We start from the raw sequence: 9,987 nt of genomic DNA on the forward strand, positions 1-9,987 counted from the left end.
TATTCCTTCACCAACTACACACAACAAATCACCATTTAAGCTTCTCTATAGTCAAACTCCTGACTACTCCTCTCTTCGGGTTTTTGGTTGTGCTTGCTTTGTCTCTCTTCCTCTTCATGAACGAACAAAGCTCCAGCCTCGTACTCGTCTCTGTTGTTTCCTTGGTTATGTTGTGTCTCAAAAGGGGTTTCGTTGCTATGATCCCATTTCTCATCACCTTCGTGTCTCCTGTCATGTTGAGTTTTGGGAACATCGTCCTTTCACGAGTCTTCAGCAGTTTCCTGCATCTTCTTCCTCAGAGTCTCCAATTTTTATTGATCTTTTCCTCCCTCTCTATCCTAAACTTGTGAAGGATTCTTCAACATCGGCTGCCTCTCTAGACGACTCATCTTCGGTTCTGTCTTCGGCATATGACCCGCCTGTCTTGGATCCTGTGGCACCACCCTCTCCTAAGTCTCTTGTTGGTCCTAAACTTCGTCGTTCCACTCAGGTAAGCATTCCTCCCCCTTATCTCACTGATTATCACTACTCTTTTGCTCTTGCCACCCTCTATGAACCTCACACCTATCGTGAGGCCTATACTAACCCTCTTTGGCAACAAGCTATAAACGAAGAACTAGATGCCCTTCATAAGAATCACACTTGGGATATGGTTGATTTGCCTCCTAGTCAGTCTGTAGTAGCTTGTAGGTGGGTTTACAAGATCAAGACCAAGGCTGATGGATCTGTTGAATGATACAAGGCTCGCCTAGTTGCCAAGGGCTTTACTCAGGAGTATGGTATTGACTATGAGGAAACATTTGCTCCTATTGCTCGCCTTACATCTATCAGATGTCTCATTGCTGTGGTTGCTATTTGCTGTTGGCCTCTTTATCAAATGGATGTGAAGAATGCTTTCCTTAATGGAGACCTCCATGAAGAAGTGTACATGCAACCACCCCCTGGCTATCCACACTCAGACAGTCAAGTTTGCCGCCTTCGTCGTGCTCTTTATGGCCTCAAGCAGGCTCCTCGAGCTTGGTTTAAAAAGTTTAGCTCAGTTGTTGCTCAATAGGGTTTCACTTCAAGTCCTCATGACACTGCTCTCTTTGTCCGAAGATCCTCTGCTAGTATCACTCTTATTCTTCTTTATGTTGATGATATGATTATTACTAGAGATGATTCTGTAGGTATCCACTCTCTTCAACACTTCCTTAGTCAGCATTTTGAGATGAAAGATCTGGGCACTCTCAGCTATTTTCTTGGGCTTGAGGTTACCTCATCCTCTGATGGATACTATCTTTCCCAGGCTAAATATGCTTCTGATCTTCTTTCCAAAGCCGGTATCATCGACAACAAGACTGTTTCCACTCCTTTAGAATACAATACAAAGCTTACACCCTTGGATGGTGAACCTATATCCGATGCTACTCGCTATCGTCAGTTGGTTGGCAATTTAATCTATCTCACTGTTACTCGTCCGGATATTTCACATGCCGTGGGTATAGTTAGTAAGTTCATGGATGCACCTCATTCTATCCACTATGCTTTTGTTCTTCGGATTCTCCGATATGTCAAAGGCACACTTTATCATGGTCTACATTACTCCTCTCAATCTTCTCTGGAGCTTCATGCTTATTCAGATGGTGACTAGGCACGTGATCCGACTGATCGATGCTCTATCACAGGTTTTTGTTTCCTGTTAGGTACTTCTCTTGTCTCGTGGCACAGCAAGAAGCAGGATGTGGTTTCCCGTTCCAGTACTGAGGCTGAGTATCGTGCCCTTGCCGACACCACTTGCGAGCTTATTTGGCTTCGCTGGCTCTTAGCTAACATTGATGCTCCATAGCCCACTGCCACTCCTCTTTATTGTGACAATCATAGTGCTATCTACATTGCTCATAATGATGTCTTCCACGAACGCGCCAAGCATATTGAGATCGACTGCCATATCACTCGCCAGCATCTCAAGAAAGGAAATCTCAAGTTGTTCTCCATCTCCTCTACTGACCAGCCTGCTGATATCTTTACCAAGACTGACCCGCCTGGTCGTCTTTGAGATCTTATATCCAAACTCCAGTTGGCTTCCTCCTTGCCACCTCGAGTTTGAGGGAGGATGTTAGTGTATAGCTTAGACTAGTTTAGTCCATTGGGCTTAGCCCAGTATACTGTACTTGTAGTTTACTCTAGTTTAGCCTATTGGGCTTAGCCCAGTATACTGTACTTGTAGTTTACTTCTTTTACTTGTATTGCACACATACCTAGCCTATATAAGGCTCTCTATTGTACATTATTATACATCAATATACACACTATTCAATCTTTCTCTCTCACTTTATATTGTTAACAATTATATTATTAAAGTAGCGCTAATCACATTCAATACTACATCAATTTATAAACTACTTTTTAGTAAAATTTATAGCACATTAATAATTTTTCATATATAGTTTGGACGTTAAGTTACATAACTACAATAAGCATGTAAATATGCTATTTCTTGAAATAGTCTCCACAGTGGATTTGAAGACTTTCATTATTTTAGAAACACATGTACATGCACAAGGGAGAGAGAATACACATGATTCTAATATAAGGCACACTACAAACTCTATTTAAAAATCATGATAATATTTCTTTACAGTTTAAATTTTAATCATCATTTCATCTTTCTTTCATTCAACTTTCTTTTCATTGAATTAGGCACACCTGGGATTACTGAGCATGTAGAGAAGTTCACAGAGCATAACAATGAGAAATGCATGAAACAAGTAGAGGTGATTGATGAAGGAGGATGTCTTAAGTTTGGCTTTACTTTTTTATGTTATAGCTTTACCTATGTGAATGCTCTAGTCTTGTAAAACGTTGTTGGTGTCTTGTGTTAGAATACTATTAAAACTCTTCTGCGAGGACCTTTTTTTGTATTTTGACTTCTAAACTCAAGTTGAGTTTGAAGGGATTGTTAGAATACTGTCAGAATATAAGCCTCTCACCACAAAACCCAATAATAATTAATATCTTCTTTTAAACACCAACATTCTGTGGTTGTAGTTTGTCAAAAAAAACATTCTATGTTTGTCGAGTTCTCTATGTGTGTATTTCCATCACACAATGGCCGAATGGCTTTTGTAGAGCTCCCAGTCGGCATAGCCAAATACCACTATTTTTCGAAATTATTAGTGTTTTACCACTGTTTGAGAAATATTTTAGCAATGTACCACTTTTTTGAAATTCGAATTTGTGAAACTCGATTTTGACATGGAACTCGAGTTTACAAAAATCAAGTATCTTAAAAAAGTCCACTTGGAACTCGAGTTTATGAAACTCGAGTTCCTTGTGATATAATACTTATTGCCTCTGTTTCAACACTTTCACTAATTAATACTACATATTTTACGACAGATTCTCTTTACATTACAATTCAATGATATATAGACATATAGTTGAATACTATTGTTTTATTTTATTTATCACATCAACGTCACGCAATTAAGCCACCAACAAACTTTCAAATTATCCACTTCACTTCCAAACTATTCAAATTAGGTGATGACTTTAATTGTGAGGGATTTCAATTTTCAACCTCATCATGAAGATTGTTACGTGTTAGTCATGCATCAGTGAATGTCAGCTCCATCATGATTGACTGTCAATAGGTAGTGAAAGTGTTGAAACAGAGGCAGTAAGTATTGTATTATAGCACAAGGAACTCGAGTTTCGAGCATACTTTTTGACAATATTGTAAACTTGAGTTCCATGTCAAAATTGAGTTTCAAAAAGTGGTACATTCCTAAATATTTCTCAAACAGTGGTAAAGCACTAATAATTTCAAAAAATAGTGGTACTTGGCTATTTTTGCCTTTAGGGTAAAAATAGCCAAATACCACGTTTTGGCAAAATTTGTGACAATCTGGATCTCTAACTAAACAGTGTAGGACAAACAACAGTACCAAACAGTGTAACAAATAGTTCTTTCAACTCTTCTTTTCTTTTTCTTTAGCTTGTAACTGTGTAGGACACACTTTGGTTGGCTTTGCATTAAACCAAAAGCTGATTTTTGTGGTGAGAAGACAAGAAGGATAATGCTTGCAAGAGGACAGCTCCAAAATGGAAATAAGAAGACAAGAGGGACAAACTCAATAAATGAGCTATTATTAGTTGAGTAAGTTTAGTACCACATCAATTTTCACTACTTTTGCTGCAACTTACTTATGTAACGAGTTGTAAATAATGAAAATAAAATGATAGGTCCATGATTTCACCATTCACGAGTCATCATGTGGCAAAGTTGTGACAAAATTGTAGTACTAAAATTAATTTATTACATTAAGTGTCGCTTGAAACGAGCTATGCTGGTGCCACAAGTCTGTGTGCAATGCACCCAATCATAAAAGACTTTACAATATATATAAATTTAGGGTGAAAATAGCCAAATACCACGTTTTGGCAAAATTTGTGACAATCTAGCACTGTTTCGGAACTAATTAGCAATATACCACTTTTCAAGTACTCGAGTTTACTAAACTCGAGTTCTAAATGGTACTTGAGTTTAGTAAACCGAGTTCCTAGTGAGCATTCCATCGTGGCCTTGGCTGAGCTGGCATCTGGGCATTAAAAAATGCCACCTAATACTCGAGCTTATTAAACTCGAGTACTGTGTTAGTGTGGTACTCAAGTCCTCTAAACTTGAGTATGGCTCGGGTTGATTACTTCCACGATGCAGACTCATACTAGAGTTCACTGAACTTTGATATGGCCGAGTTCAACCCATTACTACTTAAAACACTTTTTCAATCTTACTCCCACTCAGTCTTACTCTCTCATCACTCTCACTTTCTCAATCTCCCTCTCACTCTCTCAATCTCGCTATCATCTCACTCTCACTCTCCCACACGCTCTCAATCTCCCTCTCGCTCTCAGTCTCCCTCTCAGTCTAGTTCTCGCTCTTGCTCTGTACTCTCCCTCTTGCTCATGCTCTATACTCTCACTCTCGATCTACATCTTCAGTTTGGAATCACAAGGTACATTCTCCTTATCTCAATATTTGTTTGAGCATTTGGGGGTTAGGGTTATTTGTGGGTATATGCCGGTAATTGGGATTGGGATTAATTTGTGGGTATGAAAACTTGTTAGGGCTTCATCACATTGATGTTATATATTATGTTTTTGTTCTAATTAACAATTTCTAGATTTTATTCAACTGTTGTGATTTTGATAACATGATAGGTTTGCACTTTCTTCAATGATGGTTGCTCTAATTTGTTTGGTAAGAGAAATTTTGTTGGCAAAATTCATTGTCCACTGCTAGGGGAAGTGAGGGATTGGCCAATTTCGTATATTTAGAAGAAGAAAAAATTATAATTTGGGAAATTTGTTGGGATTTTAAAATTTTAGATATGCATCAGTGTCTCCTTTTAATCCTTTTGGTTTCCATGTTTATCCTATGTTTGGGTTGGCTTCCAGGATGCATATTGTTGTATTTGATTGCTTTTTAAGTACAATGGGTCATTAATCACCTTTAATTTATGCCAAATATGGACCTACATGGAGCGGGACCCTCTGTCCAACCTTTATTGACAAGGCAGCTTATGCATCATTCAAGTTCGCTTTGGGATGCTCCTTCGACAGGTGAGGTATGCACTTGTCCAAAATCGTAGTGTAGTAGAAAGATTTTTCTTACTGTGCACTTGTCCCTAGCATTGGCATTTAAGTTTGAAGCATATTTCTTACGTGCTTAGTGAGTGCTATTATTAATACAATGCTGCTCCATTTGCAGGAAGTGCCAGGTGTACTAACTTGTCGTCACAGATTTATAAGTGTGCTAGAAGGTGGGTTAGATCCACGGATTGCCGCTTATATCGCAGATGCGGGGTTAGAAGGGCTACTTCGGGTCCCAAATATAGACCTTGACCATGTATTGATCATGGCATTGGTGGAGAGATGGCAGCCAAAGACGCACTCATTCCACTTACCCCACAATGAGATGACCATCACGCTACAAGACTTGGAGGTTATAATGGGGGTACCTGTAGATGGCTTGCCGGTGGTGGGATTTACCCATATGCAAGTTTGGGGCGACCTCTGCGTCGAGTTGCTAGGGCCTAGGCCGCCTAACAGACAAGTCAGTGCTGGTAAGAACACTGCAGCGATGGAAGGGCCGAGGGTAAAAGCGCATTGGCTCAAGGAGGGGTTTAGCAACCCTCTCCCTACTAACGCCACTGAGGTGCTTATGCAGCAGTACACTTTGTTTTACATATTGGGGATGTTGGGTGGTATGCTGTTTATGGACAAGTTTGGCGAACGACTCTGAATTATGTATCTGCAATTTTTCAATCCAATCAACAATAGAAATAATTATAGTTGGGGTAATGCAGCACTAAGTTGGTTATATAAACACCTCTATAAGGCATTAGAGAAGATAGCCAAGCAGATTGGCGATGCAATGCTATTGGTGCAATTGTGGGCGTGGTCGAGGTTTCCACACATATGTCCTATGATGAGGCATCCACACCAGGCACTGCCCCCAAGTCCACTTGCTATCAAGTATGTAGGATCTTAGATAGTTACTATTTTACATTTTCGCATTAACTTTTTCGCATAGGAATTATGTAAGTAACTAATATGAAGGTTATGTCTGTGTTGTTTGCTAGATGGAAAGGGGCTAAGTGCACAATTGAACATCCAATGCATGTCCTACGCGCCTATTGTGTGTTGCTTGCTTAGCACATTGAGGATTCACATAGTGAGGATGGACTGCAAAAGCCGCAACGGACACAGACACATCCTCTTGACTATGGGACTGGACATGGAACTACAATTCAATACCGATTACATATACATCTCTTTATAGTTAAATGATTTGTAAATTAGTTATTGCTTGTGTTCTTTTCAGGCAAGGTGAGACCAGTCAAGGAACCAGTGAAGAGAAGAAAACAGGGATGATTTTCGATGGTCAATTGGCATGGGTGGAACCAAAAATGGTGCCCTCCAAGTGGTGTGTTTCTCTTAAGAATACTATTTTGAATTCAATTGTGGACATTTCTTAAAGGGGTAGAAAAAACATCTTGAGAACATATTGCTGTCCTTTAGTCATATCTATGCAAAGTTGAGATGATGTTACCCATATGGGTGAAATTAAGTGATATCTTTCTGTCAAGTAGGAAATAATTGAACTCGAAGATTCCCAATTGTAAGAGTTTTTGACATCCTCATTCAGAGTTGGTGCATGTTCACTCAAGGCTGTGAATGTTTTAGCTTTTCTAATTCACTTTTACACCCATTTGATCAAGTTATGGGGGTCTTAACAACAAGCAAACCATAGTTAGTAGGCAAGTGAAACTGTAGGAATTGATAAGATCTTTGCAAGAACGAGGAAGCATAAAATAATGTCTTAGTAAGTGGACTAGAAGCACTCATGATGGGTGTGTTGAAAATAGTAATTTGAGAGGCAATATCTCATGTCTAAACAATCAACTGACATTTGAAGATACATTTTATAACTGTGTTTAGTACTACGTATTGTTTTTTCTAGTTGCAACAATATCTATCTCTTTTCAATTATCAAATTGGGAAAACAAAACTTTTTTCTGAGACATTACAAAGAGAAGCGGTTACCTACCTAAAGAGCTGATAAGTTTGATTATTAACTCAATTAGATCATGCTTTTCCAATTGTTTGCTTTTCTATTTTTGAAAAGTACTCTGCTAATACCAATTCTTGTGGTTGGTCTTCTGTTGCAGCTCAACAAGTTCAAGAATCAGTGCATAGGATCTTTTTGTGATGTATAGGATCTTTTTGTCCTTTGGTGATATATTTTTCGTAACACATATATTTTGGCAATGAACTTGAAGATTTGGGCTTACAAGCTGATATATTTTTTGTTGGTAACTTGCAAAATTCTGGCAATGAACTTCAGAAATTTCCATTTCAGACCTATAGATACCCTACAGTGGTGTTTTTAAAACGCACCAAAAAACATGGTCTATAGCCGCATTTTTTAAAACACAACTATAGGTCTCAGCCTATAGTTGTGTTTTCAAAAACGCAGCTATAGGTCTTAGCCTGTAGCCGCATTGAAAAAAACGCGACTATAGACCTGTTGGACCTATAGTCGCGGTGAATAGGCCGCACGTGTAAACGCAGCTATAGACCAAATGGGGCTATATGATGGTGAGATGCATTACTGGGCTACAATAATGATTTTTGTTTTTGGGGGGGGGGGGGGGGGGGGGGGGGGTGGGGTGGGGGAGTTGGTTTTGTAAGTCAAGTTTTATGTTACTGATTTGTTAAGGAAAGGCCATTTTCTTATAAGTCATGGCCTTATGTTTACTGCTTGCTACTTTTGAGCAGGTTTTGGATACTACATTACAAGACAATTTTGTTCCAAATTACAAAAATTTGCATGCTGACAGAGGGTATAGAGTCTTTGAACCTGCTGTAATTTTTCTTGATCAGAATGTTCACCATCGTGAACATGATACCCAGTTTTTTTGAATAAAAATTTTATTACCTATAAAAAAAAATAAAAAGAGTATTGCCAAATTGTTACTAGATCCAACATGGGTGGAAGGAGTTGCTACATTCGCCAATGTTTGTTTCAGTTTCTATATTCGCCAATGTTACTCCTGGCAAAGACAGTTCTTTTTAAGACATTCCAGTGCATTGTTTACAATTTGGTCAAGGAGTCTTAGAACTGAGCACGGAGGGAAATCCTATGTTGAGCTTCTGTAGGTTAATTTGGTACTTGTAGAGGTGTATTTTGACCTGTAATATTCTGTCCACAATACTTATTTCTTTTTTTAATCGTTTGATTAGGATTTGATGGAAAAGACTATTGTCCTTGGCTTGGCAACTAGGCAGAAGCGATTTAGTGCATCTTTGTGTAAGCTTGTTGAAAAATATGCTGAAAATTTAGCAAGTCAAGGGCTTTTAACAACAGCAATAGAGTACCTTAAACTTTGGGCTCTGATGAATTGTCACCTGAACTTGTGATCTCAAGGGATTGCATTGCACTCACTACAGAACCTGGTATGTGATTTTGGTAATGTCTTGGATTTAATGTAGTAGTCTATTTTCCCCATCTGCAGCTGGATGTCACATCGACTCAGCTTCTTGTAACAGATAATGATTTTAGAGACAAAGCTTTTAGAAATCAACTTAGTGAAACTGTACAGTCATTATTAGCTCTCAAGGTTATTCCAATTTTCAATGAAAATGATGCAGTCAGCACCAGGAGAGCTCCATATGAGGTATGTTACCATCTTTAACTGCATTGTTTCTTGCTTGGAAGTAAATTTTACTATTATTGTCAATAAATAGCAGTATGTATAAGAAGCCATTCAGCCAAGAGCCTAACGGCTCAACTGGCACTTCCTGGTATTCCAAAGGAGGCTTCTAGGGTTCAAATTCCCCCTCCCCCAACTATTGAATTATTAGGTGTTCAAATAGGTGATAATTTTTTTCAAGACCCTACTTTGTTATATTGATAAAACAAAACCCTTCAAAGCAGACGCAGCACCACAAACACTAGCATTTCTTTTTCTTGGCCATAGACTAGCTTTCCGTGAAGTCATGAAAGTAATAGTATCTTCAATAGTTCATTTTGTATTAAGTTGAGCAGTTTCTACTGACAAATTTGCTGCAAACTTATTAAGACTCTTCAAAGTACTTCGCTATATAACATATTACAACTTAGACTTAGAATCTCCAATGTACAACAAAGCCTAGGTCTTTGGTAAATTAGAAGGCCAATTACTGCTAGATTTATGGAATGGTTTAAAATTTTCCTCAAACCGTAATCTGTATGTTCTTTGAGATAGAATACAAAGTTATTTTATTCTAGAAAAACTTTTGGCCAATCAAAGTTGCATTACAGAATATGGCCCTACATATGACTGTGTTAGCAAAGAAATATTCATCTAGGTAGTTCCAGCTGGTATTAAGGCTTATATGAGTCCACTTGGCATTGCTGGACTGTACTGTGGATTTGCTATCTCATGTTGTAAAAGC

This window comes from Quercus robur, chromosome 9, assembly GCF_932294415.1.
Source record: "Quercus robur chromosome 9, dhQueRobu3.1, whole genome shotgun sequence".
NCBI classification, from domain to species: Eukaryota; Viridiplantae; Streptophyta; class Magnoliopsida; order Fagales; family Fagaceae; genus Quercus; species Quercus robur.